The following is a 13,561-nucleotide window of genomic DNA, read 5'->3' on the forward strand; positions in this document are numbered from 1 at the left end:
CAAACTCCTTCTTCACTGTTCTATCTCACTGCTACTCCAATTTCAAGGAGCTATGAACCTGCACTTCAAGGTCACTTTGTTCAGCAACACTCATCAAGTCCTTACCATTAGGTATATAAGTGCTGCCCTGATGTGCCTTTCCAAAATGCAGCACCTCACATTTTTCTAAACTAAACTCCATCTGCCACTTCTCGGCCCATTGGCCCATCTGATCAAGATCCTGTTGTACTCTGAGGTAATCTTCTTCGCTGTCCACTCCACCTCCAATTTTAGTGTAATCTGCAGCTTACTAACTATATCTCCTTTGTTCACATCCAAATTATTTATATAAATGGTGAAAAGCAATCTACCCAGCACTGATCCTTGTAGCATATCAGTGGTCACAGGCCTCCAGTCTGAAAGACAACCCTCAATCACCACCCACTCTCTTCTACCTTCAAGCCAGTTCTGTATTCAAATGGCTAGTTCTTCCTGTATTCTATATGATCTAACCTTGTTAACCAGCCTACCATGAAGAACCTTGTCGAGTGCCTTACTGAAGTCCATATAGGTCACATCTACCACTCTGTCTTCATCAATCCTCTTTGTTACTTCTCCAAAAAAACTTATTCAAGTTAGTGAGACATGAGTTCCCAACAACTTGCTCACCACCAATATCAGGCTCACTGATCTATAGTTCCCTGGATTTTCCTTATCACCATTCTTCAATAGTGGCACCAGGTTAGCCAATCTCCAGTCTTCTGGCATCTTACCTGTATCGATGATGCAAGTATTTCAGCAAGGAGCTCAGCAATCACTTCCCTAGCTTGTCACAAAGTTCTAGGGTACACCTGATCAGGAACTGGGGATTGATCCACCTTTATGCATTTTAAGACATCCAGCACCTCCTCATCTGTAATATGGGCATTTTTCAAGATGTCATCATCTATTTCCCCACATTCCATCACTTTCATGTCCTTGTCTGTAGTAAACACTGATGCCAAATACTCATTTTATATCTCCCCCATCTCCTGCGATTCCACACATAGGCTGCCTTGCTAATCTTTGAGGGGAGAAAGTGAGGTCTGCAGATGCTGGAGATCAGAGATGGAAATGTGTTGCTGGAAAAGCGCAGCAGGTCAGGCAGCATCTAGGGAACAGGAGAATCGACGTTTCAGGCATTAGCCCTTCTTCAGGAAAGTATGTCCAGCAGGCTAAGATAAAAGATAGGGAGGAGGGACTTGGGGGAGGGGCGTCGGAAATGTGATAGGTGGAAAGAGGTCAAGGTGAGGGTGATAGGTCAGACTGGGGTGGGGGCGGAGAGGTCGGGAAGAAGATTGCAGGTTAGGAAGGCGGTGCTGAATTTGATGGATTTGACTGAGACAGGCTGGAGGGAGGGGAAATGAGGAAACTGGTGAAATCCGAGTTCATCCCTTGTGGTTGGAGGGTTCCTAGCCGGAAGATGAGGCGTTCTTCCTCCAACCGTCGTTTCGCTGTGGTCTGACGATGGAGGAGTCCAAAGACCTGCATATCCTTGGTGGAGTGGGAGGGGGAATTGAAATGTTGAGCTACAGGGTGGTTGGGTTGGTTGGTCCGGGTGTCCCAGAGGTGTTCTCTGAAACGCTCCGCAAGTAGGCGGCCTGTCTCCCCAATATAGAGGAGGCCACATCGGGTGCAAAGGATGCAATAGATGATATGTGTGGAGGTACAGGTGAATCTGTGGCAGATATGGAAGTTTCCTTTGGGGCCTTGGAGGGAGGACACCTCCCCCCTCACCTCCCTCCAAGGCCCCAAAGGAAACTTCCATATCCGCCACAGATTCACCTGTACCTCCACACATATCATCTATTGCATCCTTTGCACCCGATGTGGCCTCCTCTATATTGGGGAGACAGGCCGCCTACTTGCGGAGCGTTTCAGAGAACACCTCTGGGACACCCGGACCAACCAACCCAACCACCCTGTAGCTCAACATTTCAATTCCCCCTCCCACTCCACCAAGGATATGCAGGTCTTTGGACTCCTCCATCGTCAGACCACAGCGAAACGACGGTTGGAGGAAGAACGCCTCATCTTCCGGCTAGGAACCCTCCAACCACAAGGGATGAACTCGGATTTCACCAGTTTCCTCATTTCCCCTCCCCCCAGCCTGTCTCAGTCAAATCCATCAAATTCAGCACCGCCTTCCTAACCTGCAATCTTCTTCCCGACCTCTCCGCCCCCACCCCAGTCTGACCTATCACCCTCACCTTGACCTCTTTCCACCTATCACATTTCCGACGCCCCTCCCCCAAGTCCCTCCTCCCTATCTTTTATCTTAGCCTGCTGGACACACTTTCCTCATTCCTGAAGAAGGGCTAATGCCCGAAACGTCGATTCTCCTGTTCCCTAGATGCTGCCTGACCTGCTAATGTTTGAGGGGCCCTATTCTCTCCCTAGTTACCCTTTTGTCCTTATTGTATTTATAGAATTTCTTTGGATTCTCCTGTTTGCCAAAGCTATCTCATGTCTCCTTTTTGCCCTCCTGATTTCTCTCTTTCTGCTCTGTAGGGATTCTATGATTCTATGAGAGATGTTATTAGACACCTTTGGAGCAGATTGGACTATACTGGAGAAGTATTAAGCCTGATTCTGTGGATTCCCTGGTTATTCATTTGTTATTCTTAACTGCCTTTAAACATTTGCCATTATTCACTTGTAACCATAATCAACAGTACAAATTGAATGCATTCTCTCAAAGAGGCAGATGGATACATCTTTGGATTTAGTTGAAAAGATTGAAAGATGCAGTATATGTTGCATAACTTGTGTTGGTCATTGTTTTGCTTTAATTTTGACCTTGTCATGCAAACTCCTTCTGAACAGATGAAAAATAGCCTTTGAAGTAATTAGTTATACAGCAACATGAAGATTTGTGTTGGGTTTAGTCACGAATGCAGGAGTCTGGATCTGGAATAAAAGCAACTTTGTCCCTCCATGATACAGCATCTGGTCTCAACATGGTTCTCCACTGAATATTCCAGCTGAGAATGGACAAGAATCATTCCCAACAAACAAAGACAGCTCAAGGACGGAATTGTCTGGTTGGGAGGTACACACATTAGTACTGGCCTTGCAAGAAACAAAGAAAAATGTGATGTCACATGAAGATATATGAGTATGTCAGAAATGATGCTCGCTTTATTCTTGATGAAAGTCAGGAGCTTGCACAAGGTCATATAGATTTGTTTTAGAGTAATTTACATGAAGTCAGCCAAACCAGCTTGAAAGATAAAGAAGTTTCAAGCACAAATTAGGGCCACTGCACATCAAGTTTTCATGATTTCGTGCATGTATTGAAAATGTATCGCAGCAAATGTTAGCTCTGCCTACAGCCCAGGCCATAGCCCCCAGATCAATATAATAACCATTGCAAGTTTCTACTGATTGTGCCTATTTGTGTGTCTTCACTAAGGATCAGAATATGATATATTTTCTCAGGCACAGATCACTAAAAAGTATATTTTAAAAGTTTTCAAGCATTTTAAAAAATTTGTAAGGAAACTGTCAATTGTAAAACCAATGCAACTATATATCACCTGTACAGCTATTTTGAAGTTGCCTTTGGTTATTTCAAACTGAGTTACCCACAACAAGTTGAATAGATATTGATTACAAGTATTTTTTTAAATGATAAACCGATTTTCAGTTTTGTTAATCCAAATATCCCGAATTGTCTCTTTTAAGTAATTGAAGCAAAATTTTGAATGCCATTTTTAAGAGAAAGAGACTTATATCTATGTAGCATGTCAGAGCCAAATACTCACTTTAGCCAAATACTCACTGAAATGCAAGAATCATTGCAGCCAATATGTGCTCAATAATGCCCCAGATGCAGTAGTGTGGTAATGATGGAAATGTTAGTGTTATGTTTATATTTGTGCTGTTAATTGATGGATTAATATTAGTCAGAACACCACAAATAATTCACTTTCACCTAGAAATATTGTCATGGGGTATTTTACACCTATCTGAGCAGGCAGAAGGGGCACTTAGTTGATGATATACAAGTAAATGATTGGAAATATGAAACTTCTTAAAACCTCAACAATTTGCAATGCAATTTATGCCCAAATTGTTGAGTCCCGCTCAAGCCGAAACGTTTGACTCAATTAATAATACAGAAGTTGTAAAACATCCATTGAGGTAAATTGGTCCCAAAATACTAGTAGTACGGTCAAAGGATGGATACTTTTATGATGAAAAAGGCCTACAATATATAAATAATTAACAAACAAATATTCCACAATGTTGTCTGATTCAATTTATTTTCTTCATAACAGGAACCTGTGATTTCTTCCAAATAAATGCAGCAAATGATAAATTTGTTCCTGTTTCCCCTTGCAATCAGATCTGATCAAGATCAAAGGAAAAGCGTGTAAAAATCCCACATTCATTAATTGTTAAGCCTATATATGCAATCTAAGGTATAACAACAGTGGAAATGGAACAATTATCACCAACAATTAGAGTTTTGCATACAACTTAAAGAAACTCAAAGTTGTTCCTCAAAACAAATAAAGAGAGTTGAAAGTATATGCTTCTAGGATGTAATGTTTGCAAAATTATGGGCTGGGAGGCCAAGGTATAAGCACCAACAATCCATGAGACCTCCTTGCAATTCCTTTCCCTCATTTTTCACAATACATGTCATCCTCAAACAAAGAACAGCACCCTTAATAGTATCATAGAGTCATAGACTATCAGTGTAATCTGCTTGTACATTTTGTTTGACACTTTTCTGTGAAATGTTAAAGCCAAATTACATCTTGAGGCTCCTGCCGATCAAACATTAGTTCAGTCCTGAACAAGCTCATTTCCATAGTGTGTGACAGGCAGCAAATAAATGGTTATGTACTTCAGACACTTATGACAAAAAAGACAACACACCCACTGCACTGCCCTTCTCTCCAATTCCACATCTAGTACATCACTCGCACATCACATTTTTGATTCCTCCACCAATAGTTGCTGGTCCTTCATTTCTCTCTGTCTTGCCTTTTCAAAGATGCTCGTTGAACAAGCGTTGATTACCTGAACTACAATGTCCTTATGTGAATTGGCATCAACTTTTGTTCAAGAATATGTCTCTCATGCATTTTGAGATATGTTAGTACACTAAAGGTGCTATATAAATGCAAACTGCTGTCAATTGCATTTGGTCAATTCAATATTTGGCTGATGTTGTGATAAGTGATAAGTGCAGCAAGTGTCACTTTCCATATGACATTAACATTTGCTTTTCTGTTTAAAATCTATGCAACAGTTACTCACCCCTTTGTTCTTTTAAACAACTTTTCGGAATTGATTCTAAGTTCCTTGCAACTAGACTGCTTGCAAATCAGACAAGCTACATTTAATTGCTTTCAGAAATAACTTATTTGTGCAATCATAAAATATACCTCAGTCACCTGATGATTTAAAGTGACTGTTTATTATACCTATCTCAGTGTTTGATTAGAAATATATACATAATATATAATACACAAGCCTAACTAAATATGGTTCTCAATGCCAATACAATCAGAGAATCAAGGCAGGGATTTGACAGATGTTTAGTTAATACTTAATGCCCTAAACCAAACTTAATTCCCAAGATACGTTTTAATAACTTTGTTGCAAGGAGCAATTTGTATATCAAAAAGGAGCTGGTGGAATTATCAGAATTAAGTTCAACTGAACTCACTGGTCACACATCCCATCTGCTGGATGCCAGTATAATAGATCTTGCAGAGATCCGGTGACTCAGTTATTCCTATCAGGTCCAACTGTGATACAAAGTGCTGTTGGCATACTAGTGTTTTCTTTGGACTTTAGCCTCGTCATACAGTCGCTGTCCTCACCACAATTCCTGGTCTGAAATGCTTGTACAATTACCGGTGAAAATTCGGAGGCGTCTTATTACACCCAGTCACAAATGAGGGGGTTTTGTTTCAAACAGTTCAACTTGCTAGATTCAAATCCATGAAAATATTAATCATGTATTATTTGAGACTGACTGCTTCATAGCCAATACATAACTTCTTGTTTTAGAGTTGGGGTGCAAACTTTAATGCATTTTAATAAAATTATGAAATACATTGCCAAATTATGCTTCAAATCTGCTCTTCAAAATTATTCAAAAAACATGCATAGATGAGGAAAGATCTGCATATATACTATATGCTATTTCAGTTTTCACTCCTTTCTGAAATGTTTCCTATACAATAATTATGTGGAAGACTGTGATTGTTATGCTCTTAATATTTTAGAAGCAATGTCCAGAAATAAAATGCATAAAATAAGTGATGTTAGCCTTAATGATTTCACAAAATGAAACTCATTTCACATATTAGACACTCGTTACCAAGGCACAGGTATAAAAGAGTCAGTTCGCTAATGTTAATCTATAGGTTCAATTTTGTAAATATGGAGGATAGGTGGGATACTCACTTGCGCCATACCAAAATGTGTTGCCAGCACACATACAGAAAACTACAGCTTATGAATCGAAGTAAATTTGAACATTTCAAGCAATGGTGTAATATTAAACATTTTAATTGTCCTGATGTTGAACTATTGTAAAATAGGTACTTGCCAAAACACTTTGGAGACCTGCCCTGATCAGGTTCCATCAAGATTATTTTTCACTGTAACTACTTTGAATACTTGTTATAAATGCTGCAATCTATCCTACAGGTTTGAAACTTGCCTCTTCTTGTTTCTCTCTAGTCCCATGAAGTATCCGACAATTCTCAGTTTGACCTAATTTCAGGGCCTAGAATGTGTATTGACAAAATGTTTAATTACATTTGTCTTCTGTAACAACATCTACTGTCAAGAGCTCAAAATGATCTCTGTATGAAGCAGAGCAATCATTTGATTTCCATTCTGATTATTTACTTGAACAAAGTATAAAACAATTTAAACCTTAGGTGATATTGAGATTACTTTCTACGGACTGCAGTGAGCTGATGAATAGCACGGCATGTTGATTTTGCTTCACCTGATTTGTCTCTTATCTGACTGGACTATTTCTTTCTTATTCCTTCTTTTTTGGCAGTCCCCCAGGTTCAAGAATGACTTGCTTCCACACTGCGGGGGTTGGGTGGTGGTGGTGGGCAGCAGGATTCTGCGGTGGCTGAAAAGACTAATCCTGGAGCCGCAAACTCTGCCACAGCTGGTGCAGGTGGTGTTTACTGAGGCAGAGGTCTGGGCCACTCTGGATTCAGGGCACTGATTCTGATGTCTGTCCTTGGCCTCCATCTGCTCCACTTGGTGAGACTGGCAGAAGATACCTGAGCATTTGGTCTCTCATGGCCAGACTGTGCAACAGTATCTTCGTCCAAGCCATCAGGCTCCTTAACACTGTATGGTCACACGGTATTCTATCGCAATTCTTTGCACAACTTTTAGAATTGCAGCTAAACAATGGTTTATTAATGATCATTCGTTATTACATTGTAATTTGTCCACCACTGAGCCTGCTGTCTTGTCTTGTCAGGAATTACTATGCTGTCTTGTGTATTTTGCACTTTTCTTCTGCATTTTATGCTGCCTGTGTATGACTGTACTCTTGTGTAATTTGTGTTGTCCACGTAGCACCTTAGTCCTGGAAGAACACTGTTTCGTTTTTACTGTATCAGTTGTATATGGTAGAAATAACAAAGCTATTCTTGAATCTTGCCTCTTCGGTTGGCACCTTTGTGGATGCTGTTTCTCCATTTTGTGTATTCTAGGGCAAGTGATTCCCATGTGTCAGTGAGGACAAAATGTAGAATTTCTACAGTGTGGAAACCTATCCCTGTAAACCTGCATTTCCCATGGCTGATGCGATGAGGCAGCAGTGCTAACCACTGAGCCACCATACTGCCTCAATTTGCATTTATATAGGGAGGCTTTCTTATTCAATTCTGTATTGGACTCCACCTCAACAGGGTGATAATTATTAGTGAAATATTTTATGTTAAAACTATATCACAAAGGTCAATTAACACTAATGCAAATCAAGGACTGAATGTGGGGCAATGCACCAGCTCAGTGGTTAGCACAGCTGCCTCATAGTGCAAGGGACCTGGGTTTGATTTCAGCCTTGAGTGACTATCTACACGGAGTTTTCACAATTTCTCTGTTTCCAAAGGGTGCTCTAGTTTCCTCTCACACTCCAAATATGTGCTGGTTAGGTGGATTGGGCATGGTAATTTGTCACAGTGTCCAGGGATGTGTAGGCTAGGTGGATCAGCCATGGTAAATATCGGGATTGGGTAGGGGCTGGGTTTGGGTGGGATGGTTTTCAGAATGTTGGTGCAGACTTGATGGGCTGAACAGCCTCTTTCCACACTAGAGATTTGATTCTACATGTGGGCAATGGCTAAAATGACTAGTTGAATAGGGTGGATTTGTAATAGCATTCCATTGTTTGCAATTTTACAAAGCAGTTTTAGTCTAACCATTAAAGTGAATGTAAGTGCAAAACAGAGAGCAAACTATTCCAATTTTCTGCAGTTCTTTATGATTAACTATGTAATTTTAATTTCAAAAGGAATTTTGTGGTAATATTTTTCTTTGTGATCTCTCAAGATCTGGGCTGTGTTTTTATTCCCCGATGTGCAATGATCATGGGAGGTTCATTATTCAAAAACCTTTTGATAGAGATTTTCAGATGCCTTTTCTATTGAAATATTCATGGCAATGGTGGAAATGGTTCAATGCTACATTATTAACATGTCTCCAGAATTGATACAAAATTTATTTTGTTTTTTTTTCACAACTTCTTCCCATTAAAGCAAAAGACTTCACCTCCCTTTAATGTTTTGCCCCTGACACACCCAAACATGCCGTTCACAAAATTCAGAATAGGTCACTTGACCCTATTCATTCCTTCATTTCATCCTAAATGAAAAACATTGCTCTGAAACATAATAATCTTATAATACCTCATATTTCTATCACTTCAAAGGTAAACTTTGGTTGTCAAATGCAATAAAGTATAACATGTTTCCAACTCTTTCATAAATAATAGTCACATATGATATGTGTGACTTGTTTTTATTCATTCTGGCATTTGAGTGTTACTAGTAAGACCAGCGTTTATTGCCTTTCCCCAATTCTCCCTAGATATGCTGGATATGAAAGGATTTTGATAGCTTGCTTTCCTTTATATGTTTTATTCCCTCTACAGCTGTGTAGTTCATCATCTCCTCAGTCAATGGGAGAGAAGACAATAATCTCCATCCCCCTCCAGCAACAATGATTTTTTTTTACTCAGAGGAAGTTGAGTGAATACTGTTAGTTCCTTTTCTCTCCCTTCTAAGACTGAACAGACTTTCACCCTATTCTGCTGCTAACAGGATTATCAGTAGAATTAATGAACAATGTTTTGATGCAATTTTCCTTCAGAATAATGCATGCACAGGTTCCTTTCACAATTTGAGGCAAGGATAATAGTTCTGAAAATGTGTTTCTATTATACATTAGATGAAATGCTGGGCAGTTTCTCACCTTGCCTACATATAATTCTGACAAATGCACTTTTCACGGATATTTTTCTTGGATAAAATGGATGTGAAAATGTGGAACCTACATCATACAATGCTTATTATTTATGTTTGGTTGCACAGATTTCTGTTCAAAAATGATTCAGGATTAAGAGCTTCAGCTTAAAACCGAACTGTCTGAATCTGACTTAATCTTTGCTCTCACTTCGAAGTGTGTTGGCTTCTATTTCTCACTCCAATGGAATTTACGAGACAAATAAATTCAAAGCGTTCACACACTACATGACTGCTGGGAATAACAGAGATGCTCAGTCAAGAAGAGAACATTCCAATCATTTAATTGCTCACAGGATTGATAATTGCTGACAATTATAGATGGTGAAATGAAATATTCTGGGATCTAATTTTGTGCACAAGTTAGTTTTATTCAAAATTCTCAAAGTTGTTTTAAGGTAACAAAACATATTGAGCAAGATTATTTCTTGACTGCCAATTGCCTTTTTAGTACTGTTTAATACCTTCGCTGTTCTATTCTTGTAAATGCCGTGCCTTTTCCTATGTTCCTCATAGCCAGGAAAAAAGGTTTGGTCATTACTTTCTGGAATGTGATGCTTACGGACATCTTGAACTAATTCAAAGATGAAGACAGTCATATGCTCAGGATTGTTGCTTCATAAGTGGCATTGGGTAATAGGTTCTCAGTTCTGTTCAAGCAGTAGGCAATCTACCTCTTTGCTGAGCTCTACGACAATCAGAAGAACTTCGATTATCTGAAGATCAATTATCTGAATTTCGGATTATCCAAAGTAGATCTTAAGGTGCCGATAGAAACATTACATCAAAAAGGTGTTTCCAACACTGATCACACCTTTTGTTTACAATGATTAAATATGAACTTGGCTTACTCAAATGCTGTCGAGAACAGTCCTGGACATCAATGGGATTCCAGGCACCATCTCCGCCCTCTCTCTCTCCTCACACTTTCCCTGGAGTTCTTGATAGACATGTACCCTGAAACCCCCTTCCCCAGATAATCCCTTCAACATTGTCCTGTACAGCGTAAAGGTGGAACTTGTTAATGTATGCGTGTGTGTGTGTGTGAATGTGTTTGCGTGCACTATTTGCAAACTTACCCCCCAAAGACAGCATCAGTCTGACTGTTGGTGTGCAGTGGCTGGAAGCGCATGGTAAACGGGGGTGCAGTCCGGGGGCGGAATGTGGGTGGGGGGTGGAAGGGGGTTGGGGGGCGCGGAGGGGGGAGTGGGGGCTCGCATGTGGTTTCCTGTTGCTTAGTCTCCTGAACAGGGAGCGAACTTAGCAAGTGCTCTCTGTGTCAATCCCATTGAACTGATGAGGGGTGGTGGGGAGACTTCAGCAATGCTGCACTTCCCTTACACACAAGTGTGTGTCTGCTCAGAAACAAACCCTGAGACAGAGAGAGGGAGCAAGGCAGGTGGAGCGAGGAAAAAGTAAACTTCAGAAAACTCCAAATCCCAGAGGAGAGGCATTGAATCAATTAACCGAATAATCAATTATCTGAATGAAAGAGTGCCCGTCCATCTCGTACGGATAATCGAGGTTTCTCTGTATACCATTCTTGAGAAGGAAGGGGTTCCCTGTTTAAATACAGGATATTTCAAAGGCACAGAGACAAGTGGAATAGGCTACACAAAAAATCATTTTGATTTTCTTTCAATGGTTTAATTACTTATGAATAAGTAGAGGTTGATTGAATTCCCCATCAATGCGGTATTAATTTCCACAAGTCAGATTTAATAGATTATCACAAGAGACGAAGTTCCAAACTTAGCATCAGGAATGACAATAAATATTTCACATTGCAGTTCGCACATTCATGTTGCTTTTTAGTTAAAAAGGAGTTTTTTTTGTATTTCCTAATTTCTTTTCTCACCTCACCTTCTAAAACATTGGCTAGAAGATTAACTTGAAGCATTTTATGTCAGCAGGGGAACCAAGGTTTAGACAGGAAATTTTGGGTCAAAACATCTGAGGTTTCCCCCATGCTGTAAAATTCTTTTTCAACAGTTTCGACACCTTGAACTGAGCCTAATAAACAGATTTGGCTTTCAATCAGGTAAATTGGATTCTAGAGCAGGAAGACCATCAGCCCAGTGAACTCTTTCTTAATGAGATCTGTCTTCAGCCAGAACTCCATTTTTCTGGCTGCCAATCCCCCACCAACTTAACTATCAACTCCTTTGTTAATCAAAAACAAAATATAATCAATGACCTAGCATCGATTGTTCTCCAGGGAAGAGAATTCTGAAGTCCAACACCCTCAGAGAAAAATAAAAATGTCCTCGTCTCCCCCATCTTATGTGGAAGACCTGTTATTTTGATATTGTGCCTCTGAGTTTTTGATTCCCCATAATGAGCAACACCTCTTTGGATGTTTTGAGTTATGAGGAGAGACTGTATAGGCTGGGACCTTTATTACTGGAGCGTAAGATGTTGAGGGCTGCCCTTATCGGGGTTTATAAAATCATGAGGGGCATAAATAAGGTGAATAACAAAGGCCTTTTCTCTAGGGTAGGGGAGCTCAAAACAAAAAGGCACAATTTTAAGGTGAGAGGAGAGAGATTAAAAAAGGGAGCTGATGGGCAATCTTTTCACACAGAGGGGTATTCAGACGCTATGACTCTTGGCACATTTGCTGTTAAACCCCAAAGGGTTTTTCATTGAAAAAGTCAGTGGGACAGGGGTATTGTTTGGAGGTTGTTAGGGGATGCTTCAGGCCCACAAGCAGTGCTATAAATAAATTTAGCTTCTCTCTTGCTTTCCTCACATCCTTTCAGTTGTCAGGTTTTTCAAAGGACCCGGAAACATTTCAGGCCACTAGAAGCAACTAACAATGATTCCCCTTTTGGCATCCTCATCACTGGCTGCCAATCTGTCCTTGATATCTAAAATTACCCCTACCCCTGACCTTACTTAAAAATATGAGGTTGTTATATTTTTGGACTATCTTTTTAAGATAAGGGCAAACATAGAGCAATAAAGGTGATTATGTGGCCTTTTCTGAATCCTGTTGAGGTAATAGACCCAGTTAGCTTAATTGCCACAGGTTAAAGGGAAGCCCCAATTATCGTAAATGGAAGAAGGTGCAAGAAATTCAGGCCTTTTAAGCGATTGTTAGGCCAGAGGGTCATCTTGTGGTACAGTGGTAATGTCCCTACCCTTGGGTTCACGTATAATTATATCTCTGAACAGGTTAAGTTGGAAATCATGCTCAGATCAGACAGACATTGCAGTGGTAGTGTCCCTGCTACTGAACTAGGAAGGCAGGTTCATGCCCCACTGGCTGTAGAGACGCGTTATAACATGCCCCAGAACAGGCTGATTAAAAGGAAGAATGACCAGGGCAGTCCAATTCCATTTTTGATTTAATATTTTGAGTCCAGTGGCCCTTCAGAACCTTCAGAAAGATCTTCTCATGCAGTGGTATTGTCCCTGTTGCTAGACCAGGAGTCTAGTTCAAGTTTCACCTGCTCTAGATGTAAGTCATAACATGTCTGAACAGATTAATTAGAAATTATCAAAGAAAAATGACTGGGGCAGTCATTAATTATTGATTATGTGATATGGGTAATTTGATGGGTATTCAAAAACAAAATGACCAGGGTAGTACTGACCATGGATAGATTGTCAGTCCCAGGAAAGTATTTGGGATGTCAGACTTTAGAAACATTTCTAGTTTAAAGTGTTTATTTGATAGAATGAAATTGGAGGTAAAGAAGATGGATAATTAACATTTCCTCATTGATACAAGGTGAATATGGCTCATATTGCTATGGAGATGTGCATTATTAAGGAAAACGGCCATAGGAAGCCATTGCAGAATCAGATTGTGAGTTTTCCTGGACCATTCTGAATCTAACGGATAATGCCTTTTTTGAGTGACGCATGAGAGAGAGAGATAAACAGAAACAGAGGCAGCCAATCTTGGGTTTTCCACTATGCAGAATGTAAGTAGAAACTTGCACTTGAATTGAAGAGACAAAGTTTGTGAGAGCTCAATACAAGGCTTGAAAGCTCACCTAGTATTT

Source organism: Chiloscyllium plagiosum, unplaced genomic scaffold, assembly GCF_037043375.1.
Source record: "Chiloscyllium plagiosum isolate Xiang-an unplaced genomic scaffold, Cpla_swu_hap1 HiC_scaffold_21, whole genome shotgun sequence".
NCBI classification, from domain to species: Eukaryota; Metazoa; Chordata; class Chondrichthyes; order Orectolobiformes; family Hemiscylliidae; genus Chiloscyllium; species Chiloscyllium plagiosum.